The sequence below is a fragment of the Furipterus horrens genome, unplaced genomic scaffold, assembly GCF_987537825.1.
Source record: "Furipterus horrens unplaced genomic scaffold, mFurHor1.1.pri manual_scaffold_11, whole genome shotgun sequence".
Taxonomy (NCBI): Eukaryota; Metazoa; Chordata; class Mammalia; order Chiroptera; family Furipteridae; genus Furipterus; species Furipterus horrens.
Window position 1 is genome coordinate 82,549,718 of NW_028327181.1, and position 13,689 is coordinate 82,563,406.

General features: G+C 41.7%; 1 long non-coding RNA gene across 1 annotated transcript; it reads left to right on the forward strand.

Annotated features, from left to right (window-relative positions):
- The first annotated feature begins 8,603 nt into the window (after positions 1 to 8,603).
- Positions 8,604 to 11,480, forward strand: LOC149998624 (uncharacterized). The gene is made up of 2 exons (XR_016514128.1): positions 8,604 to 8,642; positions 10,446 to 11,480. It is a non-coding gene; the product is annotated as an uncharacterized LOC149998624 (long non-coding RNA).
- Positions 11,481 to 13,689: the final 2,209 nt, after the last annotated feature.

Sequence of the window (13,689 nt, forward strand, 5' to 3'; positions counted from 1 at the left end):
TTTTGGCTTTGGGTTGCTGGACCTTGAGAAATAGTTCAGTGTAAATGAGCAGGTTTTGTTTGTCCCTCAGTGCTGGATTCCAACGGGGAATAAACGGGGACATCATCACTGCTTCTTTGGAGACAAAAGCTCCGGTAGTGCCTTCACACATATCACAGGTGTGGGGGGTACTGGTGTTAGGGGAATGTGGCCCTCATAATAAATGGGAATTGTAAATGTTGCCTGGGACAAGCGTGTGCATGCATGAGAGAGAGAGAGAGAGAGAGAGAGAGAGAGAGAGAGAGAGAGAGAGAGAGAGAGAGAAGAAGAAGAAGGAGGAGGAGGAGGAGGAGAAGAAGAAAGAAGAAGAAGAAGAAAAGAAGAAGAAGGAGAAGAAGAAGAAGAAGAAGAAGAAGAAGAAGAAGAAGAAGAAGAAGAAGAAGAAGAAGAAGAAGGAAGAAGAAGAAGAAAGGGGAAGGTAGCCAGGGAGCCAAGGAGAGAGAGAAGCGGGCAAAAGGACTTGCTCGTTGCATTGCCCTCGTTATATAAAAGCCATTGTGGCACACAGATGGTTATGAATGGCCAAGCTGAGCTCTGTCTTCTCTGTGTCCACTCAGAATCCAACCAGAAAATGGTTCCAATGGATAGAGTATGATCCATCAAGGGGTAGGGTAAGGGAGGGTAAGATGAAACCAGAGAGGTAAATGATACATGCTCACTGAAAAATAAATCAAATTTAAAAAGTGCAGAAAACAAAAAAGAAAAGTTGCCATTCCTAAAAGAAATATGTATTAATCCCATTTCCTTTAAGAAACCAGTTAGCTATTTGATATGTATCTTTCCAAAAATTTGCCTTTGCAAATACACATATGTATATGTAGCTTTAAAAATAATAGCATTTTATAATACATACAGGTCTATAGCATACCTGTGGAGCATGTGTGCATATACTAGGTGTAAACAGAGATAACTTTTGCACATAATATTGTGGACACTTTCCATAGATATAGACGTGTTTATCCTTTTTACTGACTGCAGAATATTCCATTGGTGGGCATCTCAGTCTTCTACTGCTTTAATCCTTATTTGGTTGTTTCCATTTGTTTGTTGTTTAGAACCCATGCTGAGAAGAATATCCCTGTGCCTATACCGGGTGAGGCAAAAGTAGGTTTACAGTTGTGAACACATGAAACATGGTTTATTCTTGTATTGTTATTTATTAATTACTATATTATTTTCCATATGAACAACTGTAAACCTACTTTCGTCCCACCCTGTATATTCCTGTCCTTTGGCAGTGCTGCTACAAAATAGATCCCTAGAGATGGACTCAGGGCCGATGATACCTAGGTCAAGTAGTACGTGCATTTTAATGTTTGCTCAATAGGGGCAAAGGGGATACTGTTAGTAATTATGCTGCCACAACTGATATAAGCTGGATTTTCCCCAGGTAAGGAGGTTGTATATGATTCTCCAACCTATGTGCAGTGTCGTCGGGAGGAAGGGTCAAGCTCAGCTACCTTCCACAGGGTCACTTGACCAATGGGAAAATCACCTCGTGCGATGGGAGTGCAGCAAATCAAGTTCATGCCAGAAAGACAGACAGACAGAAACAAACAAACAGAAGAGAGTGGCCAGCCTAGTGGGTTCCACCTTTGTGGAGGAGAGGTCATCACTTCTCCTCTGGAAGGGGTCTCAGGAAGGCAACTTGTAAATAGTGGAAGTGTCTGCAAGCAAAGTGACTCTCTTTACAGTTGGATGTTCTAGAATGAAGGACAAACTGAAGGCATAGTTTATGGTGGCACTCAAGGCCCACTGGATCAAGCTTTGCCTGAAGCTAATGTTACTTCTTCAAGTTTTAGTTATGTGAGTGAATGAGTTCCCTTTATTGGTTAAGCCAGATTGAGTCAGCTTTTCTGATACTAGAACCCAAACCATCCCTAACTGATACAGACCGCAGTGCTGCAAGTAGCAGACCCCGAAACCTGGGATTGGCTGGGCCAGGAGTTGAAGGCAGTGAGGACACCTCTACCTAGCACAGCAGCTGCTTACCCCCATGACCTGTTTCAGATTCTTACCAAGGTTGCATCAAGAAGAAAAAGTCAGGATGTTGTAGTCCGGTTACTTCTTGCATAAATCAGTAAAGCCTATTGAGAAAGAGATTAGCTCACTTTGAAGTTGGCTCCTCGGAGAGCAGAGAAGGAAAAAATGTCATTTGCTTATAAGAGTCCATTTTGGCTCGCTGCCTGCAAATCCAGCTCATTGAGAATCAGTGATCTGGGAGAGAATTCTCCTCTCCAAGCTAATATTAGTATAAGCAGAAGTGGAAAGATGGGAGACTAGGAAGGACGAAAATAGTGGGGTACATAAGCAGCCTGATCCTCCCCCTTTTCAGACTCCTCTTTTTAAAACTCTAGCTTGTGAACAAAATGAACAATCATGTTCTTTGTGAAGGCGGACCTGGGATGCAGTCAGAGGCAGGGAGCTAATCGTGGTGACCTCCATGCTGCAGCATTGCTTCATCAGCAGAGGGCAGTGTGGAGCTGGAAGTCAGGGCGATGGCGGAGCGGTGTGGCGGTGAAAAGGATTGACCAGGGCTCCCGGGGCTGAGCTGCGCGAGGCTTTCCACAAAGGCGTTCCTAAAGTGACACTGGACGACAGCGTGCGGATTGCTGGGGGGAGGGGAGTATAAGGGGACGAAATGGTCATGGGGAAAAAAATACCACAAAGATTACATTTTTTAAAAAAGTGACACTGGCTGACACATTTTTGGATTCTAATTAGCCGTCCAGTGGGATTGACCAAAAACGACCACCAGCCTTGAAAAATTGAAAGGGAGTTACTTGTATCGCTGCTGAACCCCCGAGGCTGGCCCAAAACAGCCTTCAACGGCACCCCGACTGTGGTTCTCACACCTGTGTGCATGAACATCACCCCAGGAATTTTTCAATTCCTGAGCCCAGGCCCCACCGAAGTCCCACTGAATTTGTAACTTTGGAGTGAAGTCGTGCTACTGGGAATTCTTCAAAGCTCGCCGGTCGCCGGAGTGATTCTAATGTGAATTCCATCTCCAACAGGAAATAAGACTTTATACCCATACAATGCTAAGAGAGAAAAAAGCCGTTGGCAGAATTTGAGCACCTGAAGAGCAGGGATCTTGCCTTTTATGTCTGTCTCTGTATCCCCAGGGCCTAGAAAGTGACTGCTTTACAGTAAACGCTCAATAAATAAAGTGAATTAGAAAAGAAACTAAAAACCCTGGCCGGGTAACTCCGTTGGTCAGAGTATACGCCAAAGTTGCGGGTTTGATCTCTGGTTAGAGCACATACAAGAATCAACCAATGAATGCACAGGTAAGTGGAACAACAAATCCAACATCTCTCTGTTTGTGTCTCTCTCTCTCTCTCTTCTTTTCTCTTTCTCAAAAATCATTTTTAAGAAAGGTATGGAAAAAGGTAGATATTCAGAATTTAACATAATTCTTGCCGGGTCCTACATTTTGTTTGTTTACTTGTTTTCTAATTTTATTAGGCAAAAAGAGAAGATATTCGGTGAGCTATTTGCTTGATTTGTGAAATCTTTTCTGGGGGGAATGGGGGCATCTGTAATAGTGTCGACAATAAAAATAAAGTAAAAAAATCCTTTGTGGTTTTCATTTAACATGGAGGATTTCTTGTAACATATTCCCATAAAAATCTTTAAAATAATGCTGTATATTTGAAGTGAAATGAGGAGGTTGTTAATTGGTCAATGTTGATTGTTTGTTTACATGAATCATGATCCTATTAACAATATTCTCTTCCTAAATACCAGCAATGTTAGACTTAAATTATCTAAATAATTAACTCAATTTTAAAATGTGCTTTATTGATTATGCTGTTACAGTTGTCCCAATTTGTTTTCCCTTTATTCCCCTCTGCCCAGTGCACCCCCACTTAGTCCATGCCCTTTGGTTGTGTATATAGTTCTTCTCAACATCTTCCTGTCTACTCGACTCCCTCCTACTATGCTTCTTAATTCCTGTACCATCTCCCTCCCTTTCGCCGCTTCCTCCTCTCCACTGACCTCCCCCCATAATGTTCTCCATACCTATCATTCTTTTCCCACTCTCGTTGCCTACTTAGTGATCTCTATCATGATCTGTGCCATCCTTGCAGTTTTATGTTTACCTTTGCTTTCTGGGCAGGGCTGTCACACCTCCTATGCTATAGGGGGCGGAGCCCCATGCACTCATCACAACCGGCTGACCCTTCTCACCATGTTGTGGCATTTTTGTGGGGGCAGGGGTCCAAGATGGATTCCTGCCGTTCACTCTCCGCTGAGAGACTGGGAGCCTCCTCCTCTGTCCCCACCCACTCTGGGCCTCACAGTCCAAGGCAATGGGGGTCTGCCTTCCCCGGAGTTGGAATCGCAAGCTGACGGGTCTGGTCTACAGCCAGGGGTGCTCTCCAGGCGCTTCTCGCCTCCCCTTAAATACGGGTGTCTATGCTTACCACCGTCCCACCACCATTGCCGTTGCTGCCGCCACCAGCACAGTTTGACCTCTCCACCGCAGCTTCACACCTCCTACGCTTCTGGACGAGCACCACTTCTTTATAACTTCCTACGTTGGACTTCCATTTATTTTCTGGAACTTCTAGTTATTTCTGGTTTTGTGGTAGTTGTAGTCCTTCTTAGTTGTGGAGGGAGATGGAGCGTGTCACTCTAGGCCTCCATCTTGGCTGGAAGTCTCCTGTGTGTGTTTGCCTGTGTCTTAGGTAGAGCTGTTGCTCCTGTTACATTGTAAGGGGCCGAGCCTTAGGGATTCCTCGATTTTTTATGTTAGCTTGCTACTGTATACTCAACCTTTGACTGAAAGATGAATAAAGCTTTTATTAATTTAGCTGACATTACTAAATTACTTATTTTCTTAATGACTTTTATCTAATTAGAGTCTTAATCTGAAATGACTTTCTTCCCTTAACTGTGCTCTACTAGCTTGTAAGGATGGAGAACCCGTTACACCAAGACAGGGCACACATTTGTGCAAGTTTAAGATCTCAGGGGAGAAGACAGGCCCCGCCGTAAAGGCAGGCTCAGGGATCCAAATATTCTGACAGCCCTAAGACCTGATGATGGGGGGCCACAACAGGGGTCAAGTATGTTGTACATAACTGGCACTTGGTGAGCCAGGGGCCAGAGCACCAGGATAAATTGTTATTTGACTTAATAACCCACACCCCTGGAGGATGATGTATCTTCCAGTTCTCGGGGACAGACTATATTGGGGGACACGGGGGAGAGGAGTCCCTCTTCACCCTTGTTTGACCACACTGCTGCTTGAGGAAGTGCTGGCTACCCCAGGAGTCCTGCTTCAGCCTTGCTTTTCTTGCTTATGGCTCGTGCTATTTGTGTGTATATGTATTTATCTATTTACATTTTAATTCTTTCCCTCATGGCTAGAGGTGGTTACAAACGTACACATTTCAGTAGAGAAAAACAATTTATTAGTAACCTGGTTCACTCAGCAGGAGGATCAGGTGTCACTTTCTACTACTACTGAGTCCAAGTCCTCATAGGAGGATCCCTCCTTTGTTCTGGGGAGAGAAAAAGAAGGTCAAAGCTTTTACTCTTGAAAGGAACAATGAAACTATTCATTATTTCCCCCTTTTAGACAGGAATTCTAAATAACTCCCAGTTATTTACATGTCGGAAGGCTCCTCCTCATCAGAGGAACCCATGTTTTGCAAATGCTGTGCCTCTTCTTTTTTGAAAGGGCCATATGCACCCCGCAGCCAGCTCCAGAAACCGCCCTCCTAGAAAACAGAGAGGGAAACATGAATCCTGCCGGTCCCCCACTTTGTCCCGCCACAGTGCTTGATCTTCCTGAAATTTACCTCCATCTGGCTTTCCACCGATCGGTCCTTATTCAGGAGTCGTGAGAAAAAGCCCCTTGGAGGAAAACGCATACCAACAATTAGTGATTTGTCCCTGGCCTTATTAGGACTAAATGGGTACCTGGGTCCATACTCAGAGGCAAAATCACTGTAGACCTGGGACCTTGGAAATGATTCTTTGCACACTGGGCTTCCAGGGGTTCTCTGTGTCTCTTTAAAATGTCCCTGCCATGTCTCTGGGGTGACCTCTGTGTGTGGTCTGGCATGGAGTACAGGTGGGATTTTCAGCCCCACTCACTGTCCTGGCCCTTGGTCAAGCGCCCTGAGGTACATTGGGGTGGGGGGTGGGGTGGGGATGCACAGTCACACTGGGCAGAAGCAGTTTGCTCTCTCCAGAAGCATTTCACATCCGTCCCATTTAGACTTAGTCCCACATGCACCCTTTGCTGGGGGTGGGGCTGAGGGTAAGAAGGTGCTTTCAACTTTCTAGCTGCTTTATCCTATAAGTTAAATCACACAACTAAATGCCTGAGTCCAAATAGCAGTTAGCTAAGTTAGCTAGCTTGCTGACTTTCGTACTGCAGGCTGTCATTGCTGAGTGAGTTGTGAAATCAGTTTACAAGTCACAACCAGCACTAGAATACAAAATATTCTTTTTGACTAAAACAGAATAGAAAAAAATCAGAGTGCATAATGAGTCTGTTTTAGAAACGACTTATGTCTGTGCGGTGCGTGCGTACTGAGTTCTGACATAAAGTGTAGCTCACAGCCCAAGCACGGGGTGATCAATGGAGAGGCCCCAGCTGGAAAGGCACCATCTTCTTTCTGACACTCACTAGCAGTGTGGCCATGGAGCAAGATATTTCCCTTCCTCCTCTCTGTTTCCTTATTATTAAAAAAAGACAAACTACTGCGTAAGGCCTTGCCCACTTAAAACTCTATGAGGTTGGGATAAAGGGAATAGAGAGAGTAGGGGCCTGAAAACCAGGAGGACGGGAAGGGAAATTTTTCTGCCACCTTACAGGAAGGACTCATATAGTCTACCTTTCGTCAGCCTTGAAGGAGACCAGAGCCTTTACCCTAAGGCCACGTGGCTTTTCCTATCCCTCCCCCAGAGCTTCCACCACCAGCAGGAACAAGTGTAACCAAGACCTCCCCCTTTGTTCCCTGTTTCCTTAAAGGACCAGTGGCAGCAGATGCATCTGTGCCAGTCACACACTCTGTCAGCTTTGGCTACGGAGCTCATTTTGCAAAGTCCAGGCAAAGCACCAGGGTTAACAAGTGTTCTTTCCAAACTTAGCGGTTTCCTCACTGTAAAATGAGACTGAGGTAGAGTTCTAAGTTCTCCTCTAGTTCTTTCTTTTCTTTTTCTTTTTCTTTTTTTAACTTTTCTAAGCATTTATTTTATGATAAATTTACTTTCAAGTTTTTCTTTCTTCAGTTCCTTATGGGACTTTTTATTTTTCTTTTATTTTCTATGCATCTTCCTCTTCTGGTTCAGGACCAATCTGCTTTTTTTCAGGGAGGAGCATCTCAGTGCGGCAGGCCTGAGAGCCCTTGTGGGGGTTAATCCACCATGAGCGCCGTAAGCTCTGCGCTGCATCTTGGGAGCTTTGCTCACCTGGATGTGCTCAATGCCCAGAGAGTCTGCACCCCAACCCTTAAGTTCACTTCAAGTATAGTGAAAGTTTATTTTGGTTGAGATATACCACCTTTTAAATATAGTTTAAATGACAAATATAGTATAGTTCCAAAGGCAAGTGGAAGTTGTGTGGTGGAGATTCCCTAATCCCTGTAGCCTGATGTCACTTCTTCCTAATTCTTCACAGAATTACAGAATCCAATCTTAGTCCTAGAAGGAAGTTGGCAGATTATCTCACTCAGCTGTCTTACTATATAGACAAGGAAGTGTTTTGAGGGTTAGTGTGATGGTCACACACCTAGTTAGTGGAAGGACCTATGTATTCTAGCTCCCTCCTTTCACTAACACATTTGAACTCCCCTACAGTCTTATGCTGTCAGACAGTATCCACTTTTATTTAGAGTAGCTTGCATATAATAGCCATTTACTTGGGCTTAATTAAGAGCAAAAAAATTCTTAAAAGAGGTTGAGGCAAAATCAAGATTCCTGGTTACTTCTTAGAAAGTAGAGCATAAAAACATGCAGCCTGTCTTTATATAAGAATATCAACTATGGAGCCACTTGAGTCTTAAGCTTCAGTCTGTACCTGTCATCAATCTCACTGTGCACACTGGGCAAAAGGGAGCTTATGCTGCACAAATGTCTGTCCAATTATTAGACTCGTTTTACTTTTTTGAATATCGTTTCCTTTTGGGATGACTTTGCCTGGTCATGAGTTCATTATTACTATCTTTGGTAGGGTTTAGTCTTCATCTGCAAAAGTGGTTCCTTTTCATTACCTCCCTCCCTCCCTCAGGCTGGCTGCAACCTAGCATGCCCAGTTTTAGCCTGGTGTGCGCTTTATGGCATTTATAAATCCCTCCTTCCTGAGGGTTTATAATGACAGTGCTAAAAATCAACCTTGACTGAAGTATGGACATTGCCATTAAATTTGAGAGAGGGCCTGAGAATGTTTTTTCTAGTCCGTTTATTTTGACAAAATTTAACATACTAAGGCTTTTCCACTTTCTGCCATAAACCTAGGTTTATAATACTTTTGAGGTGCTAAGTAACATCACCTGTTTTTCTCCAGGTGGATAAATTAGATGCTTCAGAATCACTGAGAAAAGAAGAACAAGCTACAGAGACGCAACCTATTGTTTATGGTAATCTTTATCTTTTTCACCTCACAGAAATACAGTAGATACATGTTTCATTCTTTAGGGATTCGGCCTCAAAACAGAAGTATAATAATAGCTTCTAAATTGCAAATGGTTCGCAGAGTTAATAAATCTCTCTAGTGTCATTTTCCCCCCCAAAATCAGTCTTAAAGCAAGCATTGACATTATTCACTAAGGTATCTTAAATGCAAAGACAATCTCAAAATACTTAAAAGCATAACCTCAGTTTTTCCTGTTGCCTGGTCACTGATTGATTGCTTATCCATAAAGGACTGAGGAAGACGTATTGGTGAATTCAATTTGCGGAAGTGCCAAGGCTGTCTTTAGTTTGTTTTACATAAAGAGTATATGCTCTCTTTACATTATAACTGGGACAGAAAGCTTGGGTAGAGTTTCCATTTGAGAACTCCCCAGAGAGATAGGATCTTCAAACTCAGTGAATGTTTAAGGCAATTTAGTTTCTTCTTACACGTGCATATCTGAACTACTTCTTTCCATTTCACTAATGGTGAGCAGATTATCTGAATAATGAATTTGAGGTATAGGTCAGAGCACTATAACCAGGTGTTCTTTGGAAAGGGATATGAAATTATGGCCATTATATCTCATCCTGCTAAAGGAAATGATGATATTCAAATCCTTTATGCATCATCTCCTTTATAGTATAAACATAAAAGACTGGCTATTGAGAGGACCAGAGTAGTTTTGATAAAGTTGGAGAAGATTAAGTAGATTGTTAGAGATGGGAGCAAGATATTTCACATATTTGAGATAGGAAATACAGTAGGAACAAAAACAGAGTGGGTGTGCTGATTTGGAAGCACCTACTAACTTTGGTTTGCCTTTAGGCTGTTTATATAGACAGGTCCTTGTCAGCAGTTGACAGTGGGGTTGAAGTTCCAGGACAGATGTCAGTATCAAGGGTTAGAAGTGATTTTTATAAACTGCTAGTTTCCAAAAAGAATGGTCTCACTAAAGACAATTTTGGTGGTGGTTCACAAAAAAGAGACAAGGGGTCACTTGTGTTGGGAGAGATCATGCTCTAGGATTACATTCTAGCGGCAGATTGAGTCCTCGTGTGGGTTGGGACAAGGTGATCCGTGTTTCCTCCCTCCGAATAAGCCAGGTTCTCTCTAGGTCACTTTCTGTATGTGGTCAACAGCTATTCACACTTCCTGAGAATGGTAACAAAGGATTTGAAAGATGCTGTGTACAGTAATGTAGTTCATACCTAATGTGTATTTGAATATGTCTTTTTTTTTTTTTAATCGCTTTCTCTAAATTAGTAGTGGACTGTTTGCTCAAAATGCATTAGGTTCCATTATCATTTAGATGTGTTTACATCAGAAATTTATAACTAAAAGTTATGTTAAAACCATGTTTGTTAAAAAACTGTTCTCCTTTGCTAATTATATTGTCATCATACATGATGTGCAAATACTGTCATGTGGAAATAACATAGTATTTGCAAATAACAGTAAAAGGCTTATTAGCAGATGTCTTGCCTGATCGTGTCAAGCATGCATGTGCATATTGCTGTAGATGATATGAAATAACATAACTACTGTTAGAGTTCTGGCATTTGGCTCTGCACTGTTCGTTGGCTTTTTAGGCAGGACCTTTAGGGTGATGGTCATGCCGAAATTTTAAGTCATAAGTGCCCCCACAAAATTCGGAAGTTGATTATGCTGCTAGAGTAGGGGAGCTTGGCGTTGATGACCCTTCGATACTAACAGTGTTTACCGCCTCCTTGCCCCTGCCCCGCTCCTTTTTGTTTCCCATCTCTAGGTCAGCCCCAGTTGATGCTGACAGCGGGACCCAGTGTTGCAGTCCCTCCCCAGGTGCCTTTTGGCTATGGTTATACTGCGCCACCCTATGGGCAGCCACAGCCTGGCTTTGGGTACAGCATGTGAGACGGAAAGCCGATCCTGTAGTCGCCTATTTTCGTACTGAAACATCGTCTCTGCCCGCTTCTCAGTTTATAACAGAGGAAAACAGGCACATGTTCTTGTAACCTTTATTTCATGAAGGACTACTTTTTGTTTCTAACTATTAACTTGGATCTCCTATGTTAAAAGCTTATTCCACATTCCGCATCATTTAGAATTTATTTTCAAAGGAGATTAGTTTCAATGTTTTATTCACTTGGGCTTTTTTCTTCCCTTTTGTTCTTTGAAAAACTGCTTAATATTCAATCTGTTGTGAAGAACCTGATTTGCACTCTGTAGTGTTTAAAGACAAACTAATATCGAAGCTCTTAAATTTAGTGTATGTAAACAGCTTACAATCTGTATTGTCTAAATGCATTTAAATCTCTTATTCAAAGACACGCTAGACACGCTAAAGCGAAAATATCGGTGTGTGACCGTGCAAGACTGTCATTGCAACAAAGACAACACTAACAGCACCTGCTACACTGGACTGCAGTGCTCTCCAAATTACCTGAAAAATGCATTAGACAACTTGCCTGACTTTCAAACGAGCATAAAAGGCCCTCTGACCCATGCAGGTTTCCTCGTTCCGCATATAGAAAACGCTAGTGTGTTGTTGCTCACCTCATATGTAACAGGTGCCCTTATGTTGTGCTGTGTCCTGTGCTTTTTCCGTGGGACCATTCCATTCGGGAACAAAGAGCACCATGATTCCAACCTGTGTGTATTTACTAACCCTGCCCTGAGGTTTGTGTATGTGGGATATTGTGGTGTTTTAGATCACTGAGTGTACAGAAGAGGGAATTCAAACAAAATATTGCTGTTCTTCAGTTTTGTTTGTGGAATTTAAAATTACTCAAATTTAAAATAAATTACTGGACTGTGGAAATAACATGTGGAATGGCAGTTTTAATTAAATACCTCTCAAACATAAACCAAAAGAACCATGGTTTTGGTAGTTTTATATTGGATCCCAAGGGTGCAGGGAGGTCTGAGAGCAGAAGCGGAATCAGGATGGGGACGTGTGAGCCACTGTTTCACATCATGTGCAGAACTGCTGTAGTGAATAAGGGACATGCAGGAGTGTGAAGGACCAGTCATTGCTGTCGTGGGCTACACGCCACCTGTCGCCATCATGTTAACCAAGTGGCACGTCTAAGTTTTATCTGAGCATTTCACTTAAGTAACAGGTGAGGAATGTTAAATTATATTAACTTGAAAGTATAGAAACATGAAGTTAATGTGCTGTCCTCGCCATGAAATTGTAAGGGTCCCCAGATTATGGGTCGTTTAAGGTGATTGAAACAGTGTTTGAATCCAACTCTTTGCAAATGGCTAAGAATGTTACATGAAAATTCATTTCAGTATTAATCACAGTAGTATTAGAGGGTCCCCTACCTAGACTTGTATTGCCCCAATAAGGTTTTTTTGTTGTTGTTTTTAATTTAAACTTAAGAACCTCTTTTCTTACCCCATCTTTAGTCCCCTCCACACCCATTTTCCTATAGGAAATTAGAGTATTAGCTAGAAAATCCTTTTTTTTGGTTTGTCATACTGACGACATCTTGCTGTTCAGGCCCTGGCTATATTTTTGTTTCTGATGGGTCTGTGCTCTCTTTCTTCATCATTATCGAAATCAAGAGGGAGAATAATAATGGTCCCAGTGAAAAACTCCTTTTCAGAGGCAACATTTCTTCTAGACCTTTCCCGTAGTTTTGAGTAAACCAGTTTTTATCACTGGAGTTATTCTTTTCCTTCCCTTCCCTAATAGAAACAAGTTAAAACACTTCGGTAAAGGTTTCCTTACAGCATACTTAAAAAAAAAAAAATGTTTGTAAGAACAAACAAAAGAAAAGCCTTGTGTTAATCTGGGCCTATGATAATGAGTTGCCACTTAAGCCATCTATATAATGGGCCATAGTAGAAGGAGAAACTGCTGTTGAACTGCTTTGACTTAGGTTCAGATCCTGAGCAAGATGAACTTCTGAGATTGTTCTCTTGTGTGGATAACAGTGTAAGTAGTTTTCAGAATTATTTGCAGGAGTATGTTTAAATCACAAAATGCCTAGATCATGACTGGATAATAATAAGTGTTGTACAGTAAACAGTAGAATGAATTCGTAATAAACTGTATTTTAAGGGATCTTTCCTAACATTATTCTGAATAAGACAGTCTAGAAGGAATTAAAAGTAGTAAACAAGGGTCCTAAGAGTCCTTGGCACTGTAGATGTAACTGAAACAGGAGAGAGGAAGAGGAGACGTTACTGGGACACTTTTCAGAAGGTAAACATTCTTTCAATGATCTTTCCTAATATCCAAATACAGCCTTTGTAGGTAAAAACCTGTGGTGATTGTTGACAGCTATTTCAACATAGACATTCGTGTAATAGCAAGAGACTACCCGGTGATTTCCAAGTAGGGCTGCTTAGCTTTCCTGTAATTAAGTCGTGTGCAGACATTCCCAGTGTAGTGGTTCTATCTATTGATACTTACTGTATTGGTAGCTAAAACTTAAAAAAAAATTATTAACCCATTTAAATGTAACAGTAATAGACTCATTCTGTGTTAACAAAGAATTATGAATTAATCATACGTCTCTTCAAAGTTTGTCTTTAACAGAAGACTGTTGGATTCTCATCTCTTTTTATTTTCAGTCTGTGGCCTGTTTTTGTTGAAGGATATGAAAAATATGGCCTCATATAGATCTGTCATTAGGAAAGAATTTTCATAGCCTTTTCAGATAATTGGGGTTAGTTGAAATGTGGAATCTGAAGCCATAAAAGTGAACTTTTTATACTGTTACATTAAAATCCATTGGTCTGTCTTTACTTTGAATGGGTCTTTCACCCATGCGTGACTTGTACCCTCATGCATTGGTTATGTGGAAAATACTGATTTACTGCGTTACATAGTTCATCTAGATGTTGACATGTTATATATTTTAAAGTCATTTTTGAGAAACACTGATCTTATCAGAAAAATCTTAAGTTTGGGGAACCTTTACAGAGGCAGATACAAGTTTTCCTAAATACTTGTCAATTATTATCTATGAGGCAGTTACAGCCAAACACTCAGATCTGGATAACTCCTTTGTGGGTTG